Below are 26633 nucleotides of genomic sequence, written 5' to 3'. Positions count from 1 at the left end.
TTCCATGTAATGACAGTGGATTCACACCGTTGAGATTTTATAGATGATAGTCTGGTTTCCAGAGGAATAAGATACCAAAGATACCAAAATCTGAAGATGAACTCAACTGTTTCTCATCCAATTCTTATATTGATTTTGTATCTCTATTTAAATGTGAGAAGCAGGGGACTTCATCACGATTCTGGATTTGCTCTTCTTCATTTAACCTTGTTGTGTAGGAGAAACAATTGAGAAATGAAGGAGATTTCACGTGTGATGTTTAGGGATCCAGAGGAACATTTGAATGCTCAGAGATTGTTCATTCATAGAGCAGATTACTTGGCTTTGGAAAAGTTTGTTGAGAAAAAGTTCATATCTCAAGGCAAAACAGAGCACAGATTGAGAAACAAGTCGGTTTTTAAACTTGAATTTTTCCTCATCCAATTCTCACATTCCTTTTATTTCTGTATACTTCGCTATATTTCAACAACTTCTCGTTTGTGTCCATTTTTATGTCTCCTAAAACGTTCATTATTTTTGTCCTTTTTGGAGCTTGATGGAATAAATTACCATTCACTTTCGTTGTATGGAAATGAGCAGCTTGGACATTCCGATGGGTGAGTAAACGATGACAACGTTGTCATTTTTGGGTGAGCTATTCCTTTAACTGTCACTTGGGCATTGGTCGTGTCCCCTCCTTTTTCTCTTTGGACATTCACACATTCTGACCTCTCTGGTCTCTTAATTAGCATTCCGCTTTAGTGAATGGAGTGGAAAACGATCCCAAATCCTCCTGAAGCTCAGGCACTTTTTGAATATAGTGGGAGCCTTTCAGTCTTCCTTTCAGACTGTGACTGTGCCGTCCTGCTGCACTGGCTCTGGTGGAATGGGCTTTACAGGGACGAGGACTCTTGTCTACAGCTGTAGATGTCATCATATACGGCGAGAAGATGCGGGAAACAGCCGTTCGGGAATGAGGCAGATGTGATTTATTTGCTAGCGGCATCCAAAACGAAATCCCTGGGCCCAAACTCTATACTTGGCATGGTTTGATTACCTGCTGAGGAGAGATGACATTGTGAATGGAAAGAGACATGTACTTCTCTGAAAAGAAACCTGTCCTGATGTCAGCAGAGGGAAAAAGAACAACATCCAATACCTAAAAGCTCAGAATGCACTTCCTCCAAACTCTGAATTATAAATGACCTGTCTGGGACTTTTAGGACCAGCCGGGCTGGACAGTCTCTTGTTTGTAAATTTCTCTGAAAAATATGTTGAAATTGAAGGTTTGATCGCAGGAAAACATAACACTTGATGAGATTAAATATGTTAACTAGTTAATGCATTAGGTATCATGACCTAACAATGAACAACATTTCTATCAGCATTTATTAAATTTATTGTATCTTCCCATAAAGTGTTACCAAGATATATCAGTCGATGCCAAGAGCCATTTGCAGCTCATTTTAGTTCCGGAATATAATATATTTCCAACTGAAACCGGATATTTATAGTGAGAAAAAGATGTAGAGCAGAACTTGATTTTATCCATTGGTAATTGATTGGATTGTAAAAAGTGGGTGTTACCTAAATGGTATCAGGTCGTCAGATGGAACCCTGTAAAGGAAAGCTGTTGCAGAGGCAGAGAAAGTTAGTGAAAGACTTTTAAACTGTGCTCAGGTTGGATGAACACGGGCTTTTGTCAAGGAAATGAAACCCTTAATGTTTTGCACTCTGGAAAATGTTGTGTGCAGCTCTTGCATAAAGACCTCTGAGACGAGGTGTTGCTTACACACCCTCTCTGCCACTCAGCCAATGCAAATATTGATGCATCTTGAGCTGTCTGAGAGGTCAAAGAGCTTAGTGCAGTGATCAATGTCCATTAACACTCCAGATCAATCAACAGCAAACAAGTCGCCCTGTACAGTGTGGAAGTGGCTGATGTGGTCTTTTATTTTATTTTTTACATTTAATTAAATTTTTTTATATTTATTTATTTTTATTTTAATGATTAATTGTATTTATTTTTTTTCTACTTGTTTGCAGATCCTAAAGATAAATATGCAAAGTTGAAATATTTATTCATAAAATAAAGATTCAGGTAAATATTCATTCCTCTCTGTGCCTTACAGTCGACTCTAGTAGGTCACCTTTGATTTTCTCTGACTAATGAGTCTGTGGTCTTTGAAGTCACTCGGCGTATGATTTACTCTTGCACTTTTCATCATTGTTGGCTTTTGAATTCCACTTTAATGACCTCATGCTCTACAAGCTCTTCATCCTTCTATCAAAGCTGCCTATGAGGGGCCCCTATAATTTTGGCAAATTCAAAATTAGAACATCTGGTTTGCCTTCATAATGGATCAGCCACAGTTCTTCATGTACTTCTAGGCACGTGTCTGCAAAAGGTTGTGCGTGTTTTCTGGGTTTTTGTGTGCATTAGAGCTGAACAATGTGTGTGCGCTTGTGTACTAGTGATGATTTTGCTGGTAAAGTATAATTACGCAACACTGACGGTTATTTTCCTGATCTTTCCTTGTTTTGTGCGTTTTAACAGTTGCAAAAAAAAAAATTGCTCAGGGATATTTTTTGACACGAGTATGTCTGAAGATGATGAATACCAGTTTGCATCTCATAATTATTGCAATTTTGATGAAATATCAATGCAGCATAAACTTCACTATTAAAACTGCTGTTGGTAGGATCGGTTCAGTTCAGGGAATCAATTCAAAACTCAGATTCAACAATTTGTCTAATTTATGACACTTAAATTCAGGTCTCTGTGTGTCATTTTTCATATATTAAATGTGTTCTATGTATGTTTTTAATTGGTGCTTATTATTTATTTGACAAATTGTCTGGAAAGTATGCTTTATTCTTAACTTGATATTTTGAACATTATCAATTCACTTAGGAATGAGTGGCTCTTCCTAAATCACAATTTTAAGACATTTCAGAGAAAATACAAATATTTAAATTGGTTCACAAACATAGTGAGAGGGATAAGGCTGAAAAGTATCACTGTATGTTCGTAGCGGTCCTTGTGTGATATTGTACCGGAGCACCGTGTGGAAAATTAAACTGACAGTCCGGAGGGAGTCGTCCCCCTTCCCTCTGAGTACATTAAAAGCCGTTTAACCTTCTCTGATGATTTATGACGTGAGTCTGACTCCGACCCGTGTTCACTTCACCAGGCAGAGCTTCTCGCTAATCCAATGCTGTCAATGGAACTGGATTCTGGAATGTCTCCTGATCACCTCCCCTAGTTTTCTTATTAATTTCTCACTTTCCCCCATTATTCTCAGATTTTTTCCCATGTCTCTCTTTATCCCTTTCCCTTAATCCTCAGTCTTGCTGAGTTGCCAGTTTTGATTCTTCTTCTTTTTCAGCATCTGTCAGAGATAAAAGTCTTACTGCATGTTCTAAAGTCTTACGGATTCGATGGCTTGACGGCCTGCTCCCTCCTGGCTCAAAGCTTGATCAGTAAATGGACGGTCTGTAGGCAGGCCGTAGGTTTGTCATCTGAGAGGTACACTTTTGCTAGCTGGGGAGCTGTAGTAAGGCACAGGATGTTTTTGTAATTCATCAGAAACTCATTAATGTCTTGGCGGCATTTCTAGAGGGAGGCCTATCTGGGGGGAGTCATGTGGTTTTCATCATGTCAAAGTTTACTTGATTATTCTTCATTGCCGTTCTTGTTTTGTCTCAGTAGGGGGTATTATTTGATGTGAGTTCACTTTGCAGTTCATAAGCAATACTCAACCAGAGCATCTCAAATAAACAGGGCTGTTTCTTAGTCTTTGTGAGTGGAACCAAATGTCTGGTGGTTTTGAAGGAAATCTTCTCATTTTTCACTGCTCTGCCCCATTGCCAACTCAGACTATCTAATTTGATCTGAAATCACTTTTAAATGTATTTAGGATCTTTGCTGGAACTTTAAAAAGCTGAATTATCACTATTTTGGCACTCTATATACAGTATACCAGCTTGGGTCACATTCCAATTGAAAATAAAGTGGCAGTATGGATAGCTTCAAATGGGATGTATCAAATGCTCCCTCGAGAGTGCTCACTTGGAGTGAGTAGGGCTGGTGGTTTTCATTTTCAAAATGTAATTTGCCCTATCTTTGCACACTGTTGTATTCTTTTCTGAAAATGCAGACCCTAGTTCTCCCTCTGTCTTTCGCCATTGTACTTGACTGTAGCAGTGTGGTGTTTTTCTTGTCATTGAATGAACCGCAGGACTAAATGCTGTGGTTAGTCACACATCAGCTTGAGTGGATCACACCAGAGGCCTCGAGTTGGAAGAGGTGGTTGAGCAGAGGATGATTATTAGCGATGAGTATTTAGCAATGAGCTACTCACAGAGATGAGAGAGAGAGAATGATACCTGTACACGCTCTGAAAAAAAGGTACAGCGCCATCACTGGGGCAGTACCCTGAGGTACAAAAGTGAAAAATGGTACATATTACTACCCTAAAAGTACATATTAGTACATTTTCACTTTTGTACCTTAGGGTACTGCCCCAGTGACAGCGCTGTACCTTTTTTCCTGACAGTGTACTTTTGAGATTCTATGCTGTGAGAGGTCTTAGAAGATAACCAATCATGTTTGCTGTTTTCTTTAGCTCAGACTGGTGTACTCTATGGCCTGATTTTGAGTTAATGTGCCCCTGTTATGCTAATTTTGTTTCAGAAGTGTCCTACAACAGGTTTACATGCATCCAAGGTCCAAAAACACTTTAATTTTCTCATAATATAGGCTACATTGCAGCACCACTTTTCTCATAGTTTCTGAAACGGTTTGATAAAGGATTTGGTCTCTTTAAACCCCTCCTTACCGCTAGCCTGCTCTGCTCTGATTGGTTAGATGGCCCAGTCTGTTGTGATTGGTCTACTGCTTACAGCGTGTGTCGGAAACCCTTACCATATCTGAACGTAACGATACCGTATCAATTTAAGTCATCGTCCTTTGGAAGTGCATAAAAAGAGGATTTGCTTTCGGAGCTCAAAAGGCAACGTCTTCTCAATTTCGACAACACAAACCAAACTCTTCCATGCCTCAGCTACAACTAAAGCGTTTGAGGTTGGGTCAAAGTAGATGTTGTTCGCGGGCAGCCAATAAAACCATCAGTTGACTGTGCAGTCTGCATGTCAACTTGCACCCTTGCGCAACCCCACTTGTCAACACCTTGATTACAGTTGTCTCTCAATCAATTCGACTGTCTGAATTGTAGCCAGCAGATTTTCTGTATGCATAGAGGTCCTGGATGACCTACAACTGCTCATCAATCATGAAGTCATGTGACAACAGTGTAGCATACTACGGTTTACAATGTTTGTCCTGGAATAATATCGTCGTAGTCTGTACAGTACTCCATGCTGAACATAGCCATACGCATGTGGCAGACTGTTTATATTTAACTTTGTATATTTCAATTCTGGATCAGGAATATGACTCTCAGTTCAGGTTATGTCCCAAGAACCTTATTTTAGCTGCTGAAGAATGACCAAGTGTTGTCTCTTATTGGCCTGTCCTATATTGGTTCATGTGATTCAGATTTTGTGACCTCGTTTCTATCTCGGGACATCTGTCTCTGTCCCACCAGGTGCTACATTGCACTTAAAGGGACAGTTCACCCAAAAATGGCACTTCTCTTCATATTTTTTTCACCTACATGTTGATCCAAACCTGTTTGCTGTTATTGTTTCTGATGGAATGCAAAAGTAGGAGTTTTTGATACATTTTTACACAACTCTTGCTCCCAAAACCCCCCACAATAAATGTAATTTATATAACTTGTGCATCATATTCCAAGTCTTCTAAAGTCATATTATTCTTTGCATGATGAACAAACTGAAATTGTATCTGTTCATCTGTACAATCTGCTGGTGTGATGGTTTCATTTTTGTCCTTTTTTGAGTTGGACGTCCATACTCCTTTTGAGTTCAACAGGTAAAACAAACCGCCGCAAACACAATAGAAACTGATAGCAAAGTGGTCTGGAACGAAGTGAACTATTGCTTGAAAGTTTGGCGGTCATATGAGTCTCTTATGAGGCTTTTGAACAGTATGTGAAACCATGGACTTGAAGTTTGTGTGATTTATAGGCGAGCGTCTACAGCCACATTGCTGGCGGAGATCTGGTATTAGTTTTCTTATCATGCCTCTGAGCCCAGTGTGAATCATGGTAATTGGCACAATTTAGGGTGGCACACTGTACTTTCTACAGAGAAATGTAAATTACTGGCAGTGAACTCTGTTTCACTCTGTACAGACATAGAAGAATGCTTCACTTCTAATAGCCCTCATTTATTTTTCTGAATTGCACAATATGCGATATTTATTTTCATGAGGATACATGTCACCGAAGCCTGTGAAACAGAACTTTATTTGGTTTTGATAAACACAGGTTCTGATTGATTCATGATAACATACACTCAGGCAAAGATTTGGTGGTCTTACGTGGTAATTTATGTGCATCTCATGTTTCCTTAGCTGCCTTACATTGCTGTGATAAAGATACGATTCTTCAGCATGCTTTTGCCATAAAATACCATTTTTGTTGCGCAATAGAATTGGATGCATGTTCCTGATCTGATAATGCTTGTTTAGTCTTGTGAAATGTCGCTCAGTTTTTTTATTTTCACTTCTTCACAAAGTCTAAAATTACAGAGCACGAAAAAAATGTGTGATGGGCTGTTTTGTTATGAAGAACAGGATGTCATTTACCCTTAAAGAGGAACATTGAGAATGTTCTCATTTGAGAAGTCTTTTATTTATACAAAGTTTAAACACACATATTATATAAACAAACTTTTATGTTAGAATCGATTAGAATGTTGTCTGGCTATCACCAGACCAAGCTCAATCTTTTAAGATTGAACATTGGTCTGGGGAGTCTGCTATGTATTTTCTACTGCACAAGAGGCGTGGTCAAAAATGTCTCCGTATGCAATTGGATAGTCCTTCAACCAATCAGACCACAAGAGGCGTGATCAACGGGCATAATTCAAATGACTGTACGCAATTGGATAGTCCTTCAACCAATCAGACCACAAGAGGCATAATCAGCGGGCATTGATCCATCACTTCTCTTTCCGTCATTGTGTTAAACCCACCAATAGTGCGCCAGGTGGATAAGCCAGTCTGTGATTGGTTCCTGCAAATGTGTAACAGAAGCAGTAGAAATGAATGTACAGGTTTCCAGACTGAGCTGCAGCGCGAAATCAAATCGTCTGCAGATCAGGCTGGGTTTACCCAGATATTTTATATATATGTAGATGTATGAACATTTTGTGATATTTTATTAATTTTGTTCATTTTATTTCTTATTTATGCACCAGTTGAACAGTGTATTGTTTGAAATTGAAAGCATTAAAGCAATATTTACAAACACTTTTTATTGAACATTTCAGAGCATGTAAAATGGAGTGATGCCGTAAATTAATTGTTACATCAGAATTATTAGTCGATTGACTGAAATGTACAGTTTGAACTGATTCGCGGAAATTAAATGTACTGTTCAGATTTTATGCAGCATGCATTCTTGAATTCAGGTTGCACTGTATTTTCTATTTTTGTGCCACTTTTTTAGCTGTTACTTTGCATTTTGTTTCATAATTTTAATACGCAATGCTTAGTTTGATATCACCATTAAAATTATTAAAGGGTTAGTTCACCCAAAAATGAAAATTCTGTCATTAATTTCTCACCCTCATGTTGTTCGACACCCTCATATTCGGAACACAAATGAAGATATTTTAGTTGAAAGCTGATGGCTGAGAAAGGCTTCAGATAGGCCTCCATTGGCATTCAGTACATTCACACTTCCAAGACCCATAAAAGGCACTTAAAACGTCGTTACAAAGTCCATCTCACCACAGTGGCTCTACAATAATTTTACGATGCGACGACAATAGTTTTTGTGCGCAAAAAAAAATCTAAATAACACCTTTATCCAACTTGTTCTTGTCTTCCGTGTGTGCCTCCACGACGCATGCGCGAGAATATGACGTAGAATTTTCATTTTTGGGTGAACTAACCCTTTAAATATTCATAATATATTTGGGATTTTGCCCAGTCTTCCTGCAAGCCTGCTCATGCTCACACATACAGTTTAAGGTGTGTTATTATACAGTATGAAGAATCGATATGAGCGGCAATATGTGATAGGTCTGAATGTCCATGACGAGGATTGACCAAGTGTTTTAGCAACAGCATGTCATGCCAACCAGCAGTCAGTCTGTTGACATGGGCACCACTCAGGGCCTCTGCAAACACCAGCTTCAGGTTGAGGAATATAAAGGTACTTCACTCTAAATGTCAGATTAAGTAAGTAATTTCCTCTTCCGGATCCTCCTCTTTGAAATGCGTTTAGGTTAGACGAGGGATGAGAGAACAACAGAGAAAAACTGGAATGCCTGAGGAGAAATTTCCCCTAAATGAAAAGCAGGTGACCATCATACATCCAAGTAAGAGGTCACATTCTGACCCTTCCCTCCTCAGAGAGAGAGAGAGAGAGAGAGAGAGAGAGAGAGAGAGAGAGAGGAAATAGAGTGATGGAGTTGTTTTATTCATGACCCATCTAAACCATCTTGTGGTGGTTTGTGCTTTTTTGGCTTATCAAAATATCCCACCACATATATTCTTACCAAGGCTGCATTTATTTGATGAAAAATACAGTAAATTTTTTTTATATTATTTCATTTTTAAAATAACTTTTCTATATGAACATATTTTGAAATGCATTTTTTTCCTGTGATGCAAAGCTGAAATTTCAGCATCATTACTCCAGTCTTCAGAGTCACATGATCCTTCAGAAATCTTGCTGATTTGCTGCTTAATACACATTTCTTATTATCAATTTTGAAAATAGTTGTGCTGCTTATTTTTTTGTCAAAACTGTGATACTTTTTATTTTTATTAATAGAATGCTCAAAAGTACAGCATTTGTTTTAAATATAAATCTTTGTGGTCGGTTTAATGCGTCCCTGCTGAGTAAAAGTATTAAAAAGGAGACACTGTGGTCCAAAAGTTTTTAGACTTTTAGACTAGAGATCATTTCTTAATATTTGTTTTGAACTTTCAGTTTCCACATGATGCCTCCGTCTAGATAAATGTGTCTGTAGGGCATCATGTGTAACTGCAGCTCTTGCACTATGATTAAGTGTCTATTCTCAGAGTTCAGGAGGCAGTCATTTGTCTGTGAGATATTGTAAGAAGTGACAAATAAGTAGCTAGTATTCATGGCTTGGCAGCCATGTGCAGCTCATGAATGATGGGATATCTGCCCACTATTAGGAGCTTTAGGTGATGCAGGCCTCCAGTGACAACTGGGACTGTGATGCCCAGGATAGTTTGTAGTTTATATGAACATTTTGTCGTCAACGTTGATGTGTTCGAAGCAGGAAACATGGGCAACCTTGAGTTTGACAAGGGCCAAATTGTGATGGCTAGACCAGGGGTTTTCAAACTGGGGTCCGGGGACCCCCAGGGGTCCTCCAGAAGGTTCTAAGGGGTCCCCAGAAAATTTCAGAGAATAAAAAGACAAAGCAAAAATGGATAAAGTCTACTGAACATGCTAACTGTTTCATTTCTAAATGTTTCTCTCCTTTTTTGCCGTATATATACTTTCCAGAATTGTATTTGTTTGCTTTGTATCTTTCTAGTGAGTATTTCTCAATATAGTCCCCTTTATCGTGCTCACTGGGGATGTAAGGCAGTATTCTTAACGCAGTATATAACCTGCTTACATACATTTATTATGAAGGTTGCCAATACAAATAATTTTTTAATTGAAAATGTTCTTCTTCAGGTTTATACATCCAATATTAAGTATAGCCAATTTAAGTTTGCAAACAATATGTTGCATTTATAATGTCACACTTACTATATATATATATATATATATATATATATATATATATATGAATCACATTTTCTTTTACATCACGTGGATGGTCGGGTGCGTGTGCATGGCTTACCTGGGGAACACATGGCACCAGGATGCACTATGGGAAGAAGGCAAGCCGGCGGAGGCAGTGATGCTTTGCGCAATGTTTTGCTGGGAAACCTTGGGTCCTGCCATCCATGTGGATGTTGCTTTGAGATGTACTACCTACCTAAGCATTGTTGCAGACCATGTACACCCTTTCATGGTAACGGTATTCCCTGGTGGCTGTGGCTCTTTCAGCAGATAATGAGGTGTTAACTTGGCCTCCAAATTCCCCAGATCTCAATCCAATCGAGCATGTGGGATGTGCTGAACAAACAAGTCCGATCCATGGAGGCCCCACCTCACAACTTACAGGACTTAAAGGATCTGCTGCTAACATCTTGGTGCCAGATACCACAGCTGGTTCTGGAGTTGTCTGTTGAGTTGTGTTGGTGCGGATTCTGAGGCCTAATGTACAGTAATATAGAGTGCTCTATAACACTTTATTTTGATGGTCCCTTTTGAACATTCTGTTGACTATAAGTAACGTTGCAACCACATGTTGTATACTAACTCTCATTAGAGTATCAGTAGACTCTCTGCTTAATATCTGCAGACTATTTATTGTGACACTCCCCCAGCAGACATTCTATACTGACTATAAGTAACTTTGCAACTACATGCCAACTTATTCTAACCCAAACCTTATCAGTCTACTAATACTCTCTCTATATATATATACTCTAATGTGAGTTAGTAGATATGTAGGCGCAGTGTTATTTATAGTGAACAGAATGTGTTAAAGGGACCATCCAAATAAATCCAGTTTTTCAAAACTGCATGAAATGAAGAAGAACTCCATTTGTGGTGTTTTCTGAGGCAACATCCCATGTGGGCCTGCATATCTGTGTTTTGTTTTAAAAAGGCCTCATAGGACAGGTTTTCTAAGTGGTTTGACAAAAAAATCCAAGAAATTATTGGACTATAAGACGGATAAGCGAGTAATAGTCAACCACCCTGTCAGTTGTGTTTGTAGATGTGGAGCAGGATATGCTATATGCTATGGAGGTCATGGATATGTTAGTCATATGTGAATGTAGCATCAGGAAGAAAGGGTATAAAAATGTTAATGAATACCCCGGACTGAAGGACAAGTTTGAAAGAATGTGACAAGTCAAGTGAAGCCGGTGTAGTTCCGGCAGTGTTGGGGGCTCTGGGCTGTGACATCCCAACCGGAATAATGGCTTCAGCAGATCCCAGGAAAAATGACTTAATCTGGGCCCTGAAGAGAGTGATCATAAGAACAGCTCAGACACTGATCTTCAAGTTCCCAGGACCAGAGATTGACAGAGGAAGACCACCCGCAAACATGTGTGAAGAGAGTGAATATATAAATGTAATGTTTTACTCTGTAGCGATATTGATATCAACTGATGGATTAAACATTGAAATATTCTGGATTGTTTTATTACAGAAGTATGTGCCTTATGTCTCTTCCAAAATCTACCAACAGTATTGTCAATGAATATAGTGCACTTTTTCACATTTTCTTCCTTTAAGTATTTAAGTTACATGTATTTTGGCCACCCAGCTCAGTAGATATGTTGGCACTACTAGATCTGGCACTGTAAAGAGTCAATCAGTAAAGTATTTTGGTAGAATTTCTTTTGATTAGTGAATCTTCTAGATTATGAGTGGTGTGGAATCTGCCATGATGTTTATTTTTACCTTAACCCTCTGAAGTCTGAGCTGTTTTGGGGCCCTTTAGAAGTTTTGACATACTCTGACATTTGTGCTATTTTGAGTTTATAAACACATTAATAGCAAAAGTGTCATTACACTGTGTTCAGCACAAACTGGGCTACCATAATAGCCTCAGGTATGTGACTGAGAGAGCTAAGCAACAGGACACTTTGAGGCAGAATTGACTTGCTGCTTCTACTGAAGCATAGATAACATGTTTTGAGCCACACTTTTTGGTCATCATAGCTAGTTAATTGGCTAGAAAACAACATTTTGTTAAAATGTTTATGTTTACAATAGATTATATTTTAAAGTTAAAATTTGGTAACACTTTATTTCAATGTATTTCTTTACACTTATTTCAATGGTCCACTTTAGACAGTCTCCTATCTATATGTAACTTGGCAACTAAGTAGACTGTCTGCTTAATATCTGCTAACAATTTATTTTTATGGTCCATAACAGACATTCTGCGGCAACTTATTCTACTAACCCTAACCGCCTACTAACAATCTACTAGGGATAAAACGGTATGAACATTTCATATCACGATTATAGTGACCCAAATTATCACGATTATCAATATTATCACACACTGTAAAAAACTTCAGGTCTCCAATTTAAAATGTTCTAGTGGCTGGTCACATCTACATTTTAAAGTTGGCCAAATTAAATTTATGTGAATTAAATTGTATCAATTCACAGAAATTAAATTTGGCCAACTGAAAAATTTAGATGTGACCAGTCACTAGAAAATTTTAAATTGGAGAGGCCTGACATTTTTTACAGTGGCGGTTTTGTTCAAATGAGATGAAAGTGTTCAAAATGAACAGATGCACACACTGAAAACATTTCAACAAGTTTTATATTTGAAAAACAATAGCAACGCATTATAACAGCACATCCATGTATATCACAACGGACGCGCTTCCGTTTCATTCGAATGCAACTTGCGTCTCTGTTTTTGATTGTATTGAAAATGAAATCAGAGGACTTTACTATTAATACTACTATAATTTTTACTATAACTTCGTGATCATCTTGTCTGGACAATTGTTTTGTACACTGTACAAAATAGATTTATAAACAGGTGAGATTTAAAACATTAATCTCAATTCAATGTGCCCCCGTGATTATGTATGTGGTAAAGAAAATCTGTGTAATAAGTGTACAATGAATATACATTATTATCCCTTAAATGTCACCCTAGTCTTGTCTGAACTTGTTAGTTCGTCTTTTGCTCAAGCTTCACGTTGTTATTTCCCAGACGTAGTTTTAGTATTGAGGTCAAAGTCCACTTGCCTTGCGTTCGCAGATTTGAAGTGTTTCCTCCTAAAGTCCAGCGACTTTCTTCTTGCAGAACATGAAGACAGGGTGACCATCTTCGATTGAGTTTCCCTCTGGACTTTTGTAAAAGCCAAAATATGACCACACCTCAGATTTGGTCTTTTTAGAAGGCTGAAAAACCTCCCGGCGCTCTCTGTCTTCTTTTAAAAAAACTAAGTTGCGTGCTGCACCAGACTGACACTGGCTGGACAGGATTTACTGCGAGTTTTCAAAATCTTGATAATGAAACACGGTTTTAATGATCATTACATTTTAAATGCTATTACTAACCGTCAGTACATTTTATAGTGGTTTATCGTGAAACCTGTAATCGTTCCATCCCTTCAATCTACTAATACTCTAAGTAACAACTATGTCAACTAACTCTCATAAGAGATAGTAGAATGTCTAAAGTGGACCATCGGAATAAAGTGTAACCTAACATTAAAGCAACAAAAGTAGAAACATAATAATTACAGCATTAGAAAGTGAGACTTTCCTGTTTACTTCAGTGCATAAAACTCAATGCATGTTCATGTTTGAAAGTGATTTAAAATGATGGGGCAGGTTGCACATGCTGTCTTGAAAGGTGTATACATTATCTCTAAAAATATGAAGACGAATGAGATTCTTCCTTCAGGAACCCTGTAGTGTAATGTAAAGGTTTGTCTGGGTCGAGGTACAGTCGGTGGAACTGTGCCAGCTGTCTGATGAGGTTTCACTAGATCTGTCTGTACTGAAATGGGAACTGGTTTCCGTCTGTCATCCTCACTACATCTCCTCTTCCTGAGGAGCCCCTGTGGGATAGACTGATCCCGGTCCTCAACACTGGCCGGGGTAGACCAAGGGATTGGGGAGCAAATCCCTACATTACATAAACACACTCATCATAATAAATAAGTAAATGAGTGTCTGGCCTTGAGTGCTACTAATATAAACATTTAGCCATTGCTGATTCCTTAGATTGCTTAGGGCAGATAGTGGCTAATTAGATCCAGATGGAAGGGATTTGTGCTACAGTGCTTTTGTGTGAGGTTTGTTTGAAATGCTAAAACAACTGTAACCATTTGACCCAGGATGTTTGGAAGAAAGTGAATTGTCCCTCAATCATCAGTCATTCATGTGTCTCTGCAGTTTTGGAGAGAGATGGCAGCCAAAAACAGTCAGAAAATCCAACTTTCAACTACAGAGCAACTCAAAGTCTTCTAATTGGTCAAAAAATAGCATCCCACTGTCTTTGTGACAGTGGGATGCTATTTTTTGACCAATTAGAAGACTTTGATACCTCATGACGCCAACAGAATTTCAGTGATGTAGGGATATTTTCCATGTGCTATTCCATAAAAAAAATCACTTACAGATAGGGATGGATAATTTATTGGTACCAAATCAGCTAACTTATATCTCTTTTATATAAAATACATCTATGTATTTATTTTTACTTCAAACTATTTCATGATCTAGTATGAATTTAAAAGGAATATAGATACACTGGGACACAGATTTAACCCTTTAAGAGTTTTTCAGGGACTATCTAACAAACATCCCAGATGCCTCGTCCTCTATTTTGATGAGGACTTATTTTGTAAAATTCAAACAGCATAGTTTTTATGTATTGCAGGTTTCAAAATGTATTCATATTTCATACTGTATATTATGATCAGTGTTGGGGGTAACGCATTACAAGTAACTTGAGTTATGTAATCAGATTACTTCTTCAAGTAACTAGTAAAGTAAAGCATTACTTTTCAAATTTACAATAAAATATCTTAGTTAGTTTTTCACATTTATTTGACTGACAGCTCTCCTGTCCCAATGTTGAGAAAAACCGAGAGTAAGTGCAGAGGCGTTGTGTGTAAACATGATGGTTATTATTGTAGTTCTAGACTTAATGTGAGCATTTATTCATCTCACTTGCACAATAAAGATTCATTACTCCTCAAAATGAATAAAATCAGTCAAAGGCTAAATCAGAGTACCATGAAAATAATTAAATGTTAAATAAAACAAATGTTTTTATGCATTTAATCTACCTTTATTGACCAATGTCTTGCTGCTGACATTTGATGATTTAGTTAAACAAGCAAAAATTACTAGATGTTTTTATTGGTTTTATTGAGCTGCACCCTCTACTGGTTATGCGTGAATTCACATTTTTACCTCAGCCTGAGGTTTATTATTTCAATTTTGGTATAAAGAGGTCTTTAGATTTGCACAAAAATCTTTTTTTCAAAGTAACTTTTCCCCAACACTGATTATGATATTATGTCAAAATTCTTTTAAAGCATCCAAACAATTTTTGTTTTATTTATTTAACAAAAAAGTATAGATTTATAATATTAGGATTCATAAAATCACTCATAGCATTATTATTTTAATTGTCATTATTTATTTATTTATGCAAAATGGTATTGTTTATAATTAGGTATGCACCGAATCCAGGATTCGGATTCGGACGAATATCGCGCTTTTTGACGGGGTTCGGTTTCTGCCAGATTTTTTTTCAACCGAACCAAACCCTAGGCTTGCACTATGCTGGTCGATGTAATGATGCCTCCGTTGATCACTGGAAGGTGTTTACTAGGTGGACCGTTCGACTGCAGTCGGCTGTGAGAAAGTGAAAATGGAACTCGTGAGCAGAAAAAGTGTTGTTTGGCAGTACTTTCAGTCAAAAGAAGGCGATTCAAGTCGAGCTTCATGTTCAATTTGCAATGCCGATTTGTCTCGTGGTGGCAGGGACCCTAAACAATAGCCGCTAATAGCTGGAAGTTGTTTACTTAATTAATGTGTTTACTGTGATAATGGACTGAGGATGGGAGTAGGATTCGGTATTCGGTTTCGGATTCAGCAGAATCTTAACCAGTGGATTCGGTATTCAGCCGAACCCCAAAAATCTGGATTTAGTGCATCCCTATTCATTGGTCATTCATTGGTAATCTGCCATAACATGAACGTAATCATAGGCCAGAACAGTATCGTACATCCCTGTCATTTGAATAATTTTGTTTGACAGTCTTTCCTTTTTTATATGGAGGAAGTTTACCTCAGTTGCAATATGTTTTAGCTTTTTTCACTTAACAGACTTCGCTCAAAAATGCTTTGTTTGACAAATACAACCCGTTTCCCGCGGATGTTATAGCAGAACTCGATCGGACCCTTGGGCTCTCTCTTACACTTTCAATTCAATGAGTCATTTGCCTCCCTCAAATCAATGCAGCATCAGTCCTTGGTGTTCTTTTAATGCTTCTCTTGTCCTCAGATGCTCTTGGGGCACCTCCTATGGTGAGGGAACCCCCTACGGCGCCCAGAATTTGGTTTCAAACCCTTTAAAGGGCAAGGAGAGGGAGACGTCCTCTGTGTGTTTGTGTGGATGTGGGGTCAAAAAGAGTGGAAGGAAAGGGAGGGGGGTGAGGTCAAAGGTCAGACCCCCCTTGCTGAGAAATGTTTTTGTGAGCAGAAGAATTGCTGCGTTGTGAAAGAAAACATTGTGGTGGGATGGGTGGGGGTGGGTGTCCCAAAGAGGCCAGACCCTCTCAAACCCACAGTCAGGTACAGAAAATGGGATGTTTCAGGGCGAGGGGAAGGCAGCAAGCAGGTTGCATACTTCCAGGTGGTCTCGCACCATGCCGTTGAGATGAATGGGAATGCCAATGAACTGATTTTCCTCAGGCAATATAGATCTTGAACAGACAGAAATCTTGGTTGAGTTTGTGCCAAGAGAGATGGCAGGTAGTTTGAAGGCATCAAATATTGGTTTTGCCAAGAAGAAATGTTCCTGGAACAACATATTTTGTTGATCCTGGAACAACATCCCTGTCTGAAAATGTAGTGCTAACCCTATCTCTACCCCTAAACCTTACCCTATCCATAACTTACCCCTAAAATCGGATGGAAATCATAGGTGAATAAGAATGGCGCAGACGCACCTAACCCTGGTTGTAAGACTTGACATAAACTGTAAACTTGTCCCTCAAATCTGATTGGTTGATTGGGGTGTTGTTTCAGGATCAACAAAGAGGATCTATGCACTTGGTGAAATCACATTCATTGTCAAACACCAATGGAGAAGACAAATCTATCCTCCCAATAGTCCCAACTCTCCACAAAACCCTCCTTGTTCCAAGATGTGGTGCGAACAAGGAATATAATCACTGGAGAAGATCCAGATCTTCAAATCACTGTTTTGGCTACATGTTCCAGAAATCTTAGGCTCTGTGTATTGTTCTTGACAGGACATGTCAAGAAACATCTCACTGTTATTGTATTCTATTGTTGACATCCTAGTACTCAAACTTAGTACACTTTTCCAAATGACCTAATGGTGTGAAAATAAGTTTAGCCTAGTGTCCAAGAGTTCAGGAGACCTACTGGTAATATACTGTGCAAATGAGTCTGTTTTGCTATATTATTAGCAGTTCTTCGTAAGCTGCTTACCTTGTGCTGCACTGTGGACATGAATAATATTGCTTTCTAACTGTGCGTTCACACCGCCGCTGCCGGCGAGAGCGTCAAACTTCGCTCTGGCCGCTCTGCCATCGACGCTGTAGAAAGATTAGTGGACGCGCTGCCGCTCTGACGTAGATTGAATGCTTGGTATTTTTTAAAACTGCATTTAAAGGGGCTGCAAAGCAAACAATCATGTTGATCGGCGTTTGTGCAGACTGACCACAGGTAGGGTATAACTGTATAATATAACCTCATGAAATCATTTAAATGTAAAAGTAAAAAAAAAGCAGATCGATGGAAAGAACTTAACAATTATAGTGACATGTTTGCTAACGAAATATACCAATTAAAAGCCATTTGTGTGGTGTATAAATAATCTTATCAAACCTGCTACAACAGCAGTGATCAACCTCTCCTCTATTTTGCTTGGGAACTAATGTGGTGGGAACCAAAGTTTCCAGGACAGCGTTCTCTAGAATCATCTCAAGCGGAGCACTACTCCATTCCCATTGGTTGCCGCCTAACCGCGTCATAGCTCATTAGCATAAAGTTGACCTGATTTCAACTCTCCTCGATGCCCAAATCGTCCAAGACGCACCGCGCCGCTCTCGCCGGAGCTCACCGCCGGGCTCCCATTGAAAATGAATGACTTCCGGCCACTTTGACGCTCTCGCCGGCGGTGGTGTGAACGCACAGTAAGCGATGGGCCTTTGACCAGCAAATATAAAAAACGAACAAACAAATCCCATAGATTTGCCCTGAAGGATAAACCCTAACCATATTTAGGCTCTTTTGAGAGACTTGGGGCAATAAACAACCACCTTGAAGACCCTAGAAACAACCCACAATTATTTTATAATTACATATTTTGCATCCCTATACATCACCTTTAATTTGAATGATTTAGTTTTTTACACACAGGCATAGAAAGCAGCAACCCAAAACACCCCAGCCATGTTTTGGCTTTAGAATTTGGGTTGGGTGATGTTTACCAAATTGGTATCAGATGATGTCTACAGTGAAACATTTCGATGGACGATGACATCGGGGGGTTGCGTTTGAGCGATAAGCTCCGTTAATGTGGCGCGCATCTGGAGAATGAGAGAATGCGCACAGAGCTGAATATCTTGATGTCTGTCAGCAATCGGCTCTGGACGAATGCATCGTCTATCAGCCTAGTCTCGCGTAGCCAGACCTTCAGACTGACGGCAGAAGGTCTGGACTCTATCGCAGTTTTCATAGAACGGCGACTGCCCCAGAGGACTTTTGACTGACATGTAATGCAACCAATCACAGATCATGTTATCATGTTTAGGGGTGTGAAAATGTCAAGTCAATGTCCCTGCAATAACAGACCGGCATGCATCTATAAATTATTTGTTCAATAATACAAGTTTACTGCAACAATGGAGCCACAAACTTCACATACTTTTGAAAATCCAGCATTTTGTTGATCCTGATGGTAAGCGTTGATTGTCACAGTTGTAGACACAACGGCGTTCTTCTTCTTGTACCAGCAGCCATATCACCCTGTAGTCCAAGACTGGTTTCCCACTGAAGCTAAGCAGGGCTGAGCCTGGTTAGTACCTGGATGGGAGACCAACTGGGAAAAACTAGGTTGCTGTTGGGAGAGGTGAGGCCAACGGGGTCTGTGTGGGTCCTAACGCTCCAGTATAGTGATGGGCACACTATACTGTAACAAGCACAATCCTTCGGATGAGACGTTAAACCGAGGTCCTGACTATCTATGGTCATTAAAAATCCCAGGATGTACTTCAATAAAGAGTAGGGGTGTAACCCCGGCATCCTGGCCCATTGGCCCCTGTCCATCATGGCCTCTTATTCATCCGCATATATATATACGATTGGCTTCATCACTGTCTCCTCTCCACCAATCAGCTGGTGTGTGGTGGGCGTTCTGGCACAATATGGCTGCCATTGCATCATCCAGGTGAATGCTGCACATTGGTGGTGGTGTAAAGCGCTTTGAGTGCCTAGAAAAGCGCTATATAAAAAAAATTTAACAAATGACAAATGAGGGAGTTTTGCGCCACAACATTTGTTTCTAGGTGGACCGTTAAAGAACGCTACACACGTCTCGTGGACATCCTGTTGAATTCAACCAATCAAAGGATGACTTTGAAACTCCTGAAGTGTTTCCAGATAAGTGTGCCATATGCATCAGGTTTGTGGGCTTGACGTCTGAGGTTGAGACTACTATCGGCCCAACCCTAATTAGAATATCATAGAAGCATAGATGTTGTCTCTTTAGGCCAGTGTATGGCCTAAAATGTCGGACCCAACCATCTTATCCTGGCTCTGCAATATAATGGATACATTGGGATGGGCTCTTCCGATATGTGGACAAACTCCAGCATTGTGTTGGCATGTTTTGCAGCTTTTTGGGTTCATTCACAGGTGAAGATGTTTGTGTTTTTGCATTTGTATGGTTCGAGGGAGTGATTGATGTATCAGGTAAACACAAGAGGGTGGATTTGAAGTGTTTGTGTGTGTGTTTAAAGGATTTATGAGGAGAATTTAGGGTGAGTGTATTTGTATAAGGTGATTTTTAAGGGTGACCGTGAGTGTATGTGTGGGTTTTGCGAGATTTATGCTAAGCCGCAGTGTTGAGCATAGTACGTTGAGGCAGATATATGGGAATGAGTAATGTTTAACGGGGCTAAATGATTGGAGAGGGAAAATTAAATAAGGCCACTTGGAGGTTTAGCTTTAGAGAGCTTTACTGAGCAAACAAAACGCTGACTGTATCTGAAATTACAGACTTGTTCACTCATTCACTGTGCCCTATAGTGTATGCCACAGAGATTGATACATCAGGAAGGTGTGAAAGGAAAGGAGTGAACACCTTCAGACAGTGTGGATGCATTTAATTCACAGCATTTACTTGCTTATTTGATAATCTGATTATTTATTCAACGATGCTTTAAAATGCAATTCTTACATACACTTGAATACACCCGTTTTATGATGAGCATATATGATAACACTTTAGTTTAGGGTGCAATATTCTGCATGCCATAATCCTACCCAATACCTAAACTTAAAAACGACCTTACTAATTATTAATTTTATTGAGGAACAAGTTCTAGCTTATAGTTAGTGAGAATTGGAGCCTAAACTTATGTGTGACATATTTATGTTTATTATTTAATTTATTTGTTTGTTCAAATCTTTAAATATGATGCAACTCCCCCAAAACCTGATGGTATTTATCAAATTCAAGGTATAGGGAAAATATGTGAATAACGGAAATTACTTGGTTACACCACAAGACATTAAATCAAAGTTTTCTGGAAATTGGCATGAAAGTGTGTCTAGACTATATGAAGCCAACATGAATACAAAGCGTATATTTATAAGAACCTTCCTTCGGTTTAAAAGGTTTTTCCTTTTCTTTATCCATTTCATCACTCGTTTGTATTTCACTGTCCCATATAGAGAATTCCGAAAACACTATACAATGGCTAACATCCAGCAGAGTGCACAATATTGGGACCAGGGAGTGATTTCGGACACTGTGTCTTTCTGTTTCTTTCTGCATAAGGAAAAGGCTTAGCAAGGTGACCATATACATCAGGAATGTGTGTGCGCTTTACAGACAGGCTTGCTGTAACGATCTGCTGGAGCATGCTGCTTTAAAGAGGACGTGCTTAAGTAACCACTGCTGTAATTTAACATCACTTAAGGGCAGATTTGAATACCCTGGAAGGACTTCATTCACATGGTTAATTTACAGATTAGACACTAAGAGGATTGTAGGTGAATGGCTGTATTCACCACGCCTCACAGGACGCCTACAGACACTTTCCCATGATGTTTAGCAGGGTTTCACATGGAGAGGCCAGTGCTTTCCAACTGTACTAGGATATAAAACCTGAAGCCTTTAACGAATGTCCCTACATCTGTTGAGTATCAGCCTTGATTTACTCACATTTCAGTCCCATCCTTGAAACTATAGGAATGTCATTGCATTATAGAACATGTTGAATTGATTATACCGAAGGACTGTTTGAAATCGCATTTTATACTACTCTTTTAAATCTGCAGTCTACTACTTTTTCCTTGTTTACATCTATCTATCTATCTATCTATCTCTATCTATCTATCTATCTATCTATCTATCTATCTATCTATCTATCTATCTATCTATCTATCTATCTATCTATCTATCTATCTATCTATCTATCTATCTATCTATCTATCTATCTATCTATCTATCTATCTATCTATCTATCTATCTATCTATCTATCTATCTATCTATCTATCTATCTATCTATCTATCTATCTATCTATCTATCTATCTATCTATCTATCTATCTATCTATCTATCTATCTATCTATCTATCTATCTATCTATCTATCTATCTATCTATCTATCTATCTGTCTGTCGTTCTATCTATCCTGTCTATCTGTCTGTCTGTCGTTCTATCTATCCTGTCTATCTGTCTGTCTGTCTGTCTGTCGTTCTATCTATCCTATCTATCCTGTCTATCTGTCTGTCTGTCGTTCTATCTATCCTATCTATCTGTCTGTCTGTCTGTCTGTCTGTATGTCTGTCTGTCATTCTATCAATCATTCTGTCGTTCTGTCTGTATCTATCTATCTATCTATCTGTCTATCTGTCTGTCTGTCTGTCTGTCTGTCTGTCTGTCTGTCTGTCTCTGTCGTTCTATCTATCATTCTGTCTATCTGTCTGTCTGTCATTCTATCTATCCTGTCTGTCTATCTGTCTGTCTGTCATTCTATCTATCCTGTCTGTGTGTCTGTCTGTCTGTCATTCTATCTATCAGTCTGTCTGTCTGTCTATCTGTCGTTCTATCTATCTGTCTGTCTGTCGTTCTATCTATCATTCTGTCTGTCATTCTATCTATCCTATCTATCCTGTCTGTCTGTCTGTCTGTCTGTCATTCTATCTATCAGTCTGTCTGTCTATCTGTCGTTCTATCTATCTGTCTGTCTGTCGTTCTATATATTATTCTGTCTGTCTGTCTGTCTGTCTGTCTGTCTGTCTGTCATTCTATTTATCTGTCTGTCTGTCTGTGTGTCTGTGTGTCTGTCATTCTATCTATCGTTCTATCTATCTAATGTTGAATCTGTCTGACGTTCAATCTTTCGTTCTATATTTATCAACCGTTCTATATATTTATCAATTGTTCTATCTATGGTTCTATTGTTCTATCGTTCTATCGTTCTATCTTTCGTTTTATTGTTCTATCGTTCTATCTATTGTTCTATCTATCGTTCTATTATCTAACGTTCAATCTATCTATCGTTCTATATTTATCAACCATTCTATACATTTATTAATCGTTCTATCTATCGTTCTATTCCGTCTATTTATCTGTTGTTTTATCATTCTATCGTATCTATCTTATCTCAATGTCTAGCTAGCATAATGTGTCTCCAGATGTCTTTTGTTTTGATTATGTATCTAATTCAATGCCATTCATTTTTAAGTGTGACTTAAGTGTCCAGATACTTTTTCTGACACATGGTTTCCTTTCTCCTGAGCAAAATGAGTTTCTGATGGTAACACACCTCCTTTCCTGCCTCAGTGCTGTTGGCCGTGTGCCCAGTCTGTGTCTTGTCGAGCTGAAAGGATGGAGAGAAAGTGAATGTGTGTCAGAGGGAGTGAGACACAGAAAGAAAGAAGCTTCTGGGCCTGGTGGATGAAGCTTTCAGTAGCTAAATGAGGGTGTGTTAGCAGGCACATTGATGGCTCATTTAAAGGAACAGTTCACCCAAAAATGTTGTATCAAATCCGCATCACTTTATTTATTCCATGGAACAGCACTTCCTGCCTGTGTCCAGCCCCACTGTGAGAATACAGTGTTATCTTTCTCCTCCAGCTTCTCTTGGAAACGTCTTCCCTTACGTCAAGTTCAAAGAAAGCCATCAAAGAGAATCACAGGTGGTTTTACAGCACTCACACACACACACACACACACACACACACACACACACACACACACACACACACCCCCATCTGGACTCATTGTTGTCCTGTAGTAACTGCATCTGAGACCAGGTGCTGGTGCTTGTAGTGGTACGGTTGTGGGAAAATTTTTTCGGCATGAGCGTCTGACTCACAAGAAGTGACAGTGTCAGCTAGGCACTTCCTGTCAGAAACCCTATTCCTACCCCTAAACCGAACCTAACTTACCCCTAAAATCAGAGGGAAATAACCCCTGACCCTGTTTGCAAGCCTAAATATGACAAACTGTAAAATTGTTCCCCAAATCTGATTGGATGATTGGAATGTTGTTCCAGGACCAACAAAGATGTGGATCCAGGAACATGTTGCACTTGGTGAAATCAGGTTCTGCGTCAACTATACTGGGTTGCCATTTTATTTTCACAAAGACTTGTAGCTGAATTAAAGGTCCTGTTCTTCGTGATCCCATTTTTCAAACTTTAGTTAGTGTGTAATGTTGCTGTTAGAGCATAAATAATACCTGTAAAATTATAAAGCTCAAAGTTCAATGCCAAGCGAGATATTTTATTTAACAGAAGTTCCCTTTCAAAGCCTACAGCGAACGGCCGGTTTGGACTACATCCCTGTACCTGCTTTAATGACGTCAGCAGAACAGTTTGTTGACTAACCTCCGCCCACAAGAATGCACAAAAAAGGGGGCGTGGTCTTGTTGCTCTCCCACGTGGAGAAGCGGAAGTGTTGCGTTCGTAGAGTGTTTGTCGCCGTGTCGTCGAGACCGGTCGAGACGCTGTTATTTTCATCCCGGAGTCAAATCACCTTTGTTTGGCCTTCAGGGACGCTGTACTTTGAGCACATGCATCTCCCCGTTATGGTAAGAGGCGTGACCTTTCCGGGCAACGTGCGCTAAACTGCTGTCGAATCACAACACTGGAACCGCTGGCACAATCAGAACTCGTTACGTATTTCTGAAGGAGGGACTTCATAGAACAAGGAAATCCTCAAGCCGTTTTTAGGACAGTGAAAACAGCGGTATACAGATAAGTAAATTGTGTGAAAAATACTGCGTTTTTTTACACGCAAAACATGAACACGTTATATTGCACACTGTAAACACAATCAAAGCTTCAAAAACACAGGAAAAACGGGACCTTTAAGCATTAAAGGTGCGGTATGTAGGACTGACAGCTACTGTTCGATATAGGTACTGCAGTCCAAATTCAAAATATTGGAGATTGTTTCCCCCACTCCAACCTCAGACTCCATGCTCACGCGGGTTGCCTGCTTGAGGACACGCAACAGGAGCGAGCGCAATTGCCACACTGTAAGTTGATGATTTTCATAGAGATTTTTAGATGGATGCTTTTTAGGTCGTATAGAATCATATTAACCCCCCGGAGCCGTGTGGGGCAGTTATATGATGGATAGATGCACTTTTATGGACTTCAAAAACGAGGCAACAATTCACTGCCATTATAAAGCTTGGATTAGCCAGGACTTTTTTTATTACAACTCCGATTTTATTTGTCTGAAAGAAGAATGTCATATACACCTAGGATGACTTGAGGGTAAGTAAATCATGGGCTAATTTTCATTTTTGGGTGAATTAAACCTTTAATACTAAATACTTCCACTTGTTACCCCCCAAACAATACGGCCAGGCTCCGCCGTATTTAGTGTTATAGCCTTATAGATGGAGGTCTTGATGGCTGATCACCTGAGGCTTCCCCTCTGAACCCTTAATCAATGAAGTAATGAGGGATCAGTGGACCTGTGTTTACCCTGCTGTCTGACATCCATGTCCTGCGCTGTCTCCTCTACCCGCCCCACCTCTTCCTCTCATTGGGGTGAGAGGCTGTATTGTCTGGTGTGTGGATTGGTCGTCTGAATGGGCCTGAGTGCCTTTCCCAGGGGCTTAGTGTCTCGGCGAGGGGGCTGTGTATACAGTTACGCAGGCCCTGGGAGATGATGTGTGCCCTGCTCCGGGGGCTCGGCCTTTGTGCCAGTCTGAGAGAGCGAGATGGGCCATTTGAAAGGCTGGCAGTTTTGGGTAGTGATGGGATTGGGTAATTCGTAACCCCATCTGCTTCAAAAGACTGTGGAAGGTTAGCCAGCATGATTCCTGCATCCCCAGCCACAACGTCCCACAACAACAACCCGTATCCCAGAATCCCTGCATTGTCCTGAAACAATTGCGCAACAGCGGAGCCTGGCCGTATTGTTTGGGCGGTATGTATACGTATGTATTTTCGGAGTAAACAAGGGAGTATCAGTAGAGGAGTGTGTTTGTGTTTGCGTGCCAAGATTCTTTTTGTCAGTGTTTCTCAGTCTTATTCAGTTTAGCCTCCTGGAGCCGTGTGAATAAAAGCTCACGGGGCCCGTCTCACTGTCAGGGATGCAGACTAGTCTCATTCTCCTCTCACACAAGCTCAGATTGAGACATTTTCCTGTCTGGTCTTTTGCGCTGTCTCTCGCTCTCTCTTTTTTTTATTTGTCCTGAGGCTCCCTCAGTATTCATTCGTGTGTGTGGTATGCTAAAAGGTATGCAAAATGTGGCAATGTGAGAAAGTGTTTTGATTTCAAATGAATGGTTTACCCAAAGTGAATATTTTGGCATTATTTAATCGTCCTCAAGTTTCCCCTATTTTTCTTCTCATCATCCTGTGTTCAAAATGTCCAAAAATGCATCGAAGCGTTGCATCAAATCCTACCATCGTTGACCATTGATCAGGGGAAGATTTTTAGTGAAATTACAGATGGTTTTTTATGGTTTTATGGGTGACAACTTTTTTTCTGCTCAAACCAAGCATTGTAAGGTTAATACTGTCAGAATGGATATCAGTACAGATACTTCTAAAAAATGGAAAGTTACATTTCTGGGGAGCTGTTTAACATTAAAAAAAAACTTTATTAACATAACAGACTATCAAACTTGTACTTTTTTTATTCATTAAAAATCATAAAATATGATTTAGCAATATTATTACAACAAAAACAACAATAATATATTATTATTTTTATTTACTACAACACTAAATAAATAAATTAATAAATATTATTTTTATTAGTGCTGTGCTGTCAAACGATTAATCACACCCATAATAAAAGTTTGTGTTTACATAATATATGTGTGCGTACTGTGTATAATTTTATATATATATATATTAGCTTTATATATTTATTTATATATATATACACATACACATAAGAATTATACGCACACATGTAAACACAAACTTTTCTTGT

General features: G+C 39.2%; 1 protein-coding gene across 9 annotated transcripts in view; it reads left to right on the top strand.

The window, feature by feature from the left end:
* Positions 1 to 26633, top strand: part of tns1b (tensin 1b) — a 322198-nt gene that overhangs the window by 94068 nt on the left and 201497 nt on the right. The window lies entirely within an intron of this gene.

Source organism: Gobio gobio, assembly GCF_949357685.1.
Source record: "Gobio gobio genome assembly, chromosome: 7".
Taxonomy (NCBI): domain Eukaryota; kingdom Metazoa; phylum Chordata; class Actinopteri; order Cypriniformes; family Gobionidae; genus Gobio; species Gobio gobio.
This window is presented reverse-complemented; position numbering and strand designations above follow the sequence as displayed.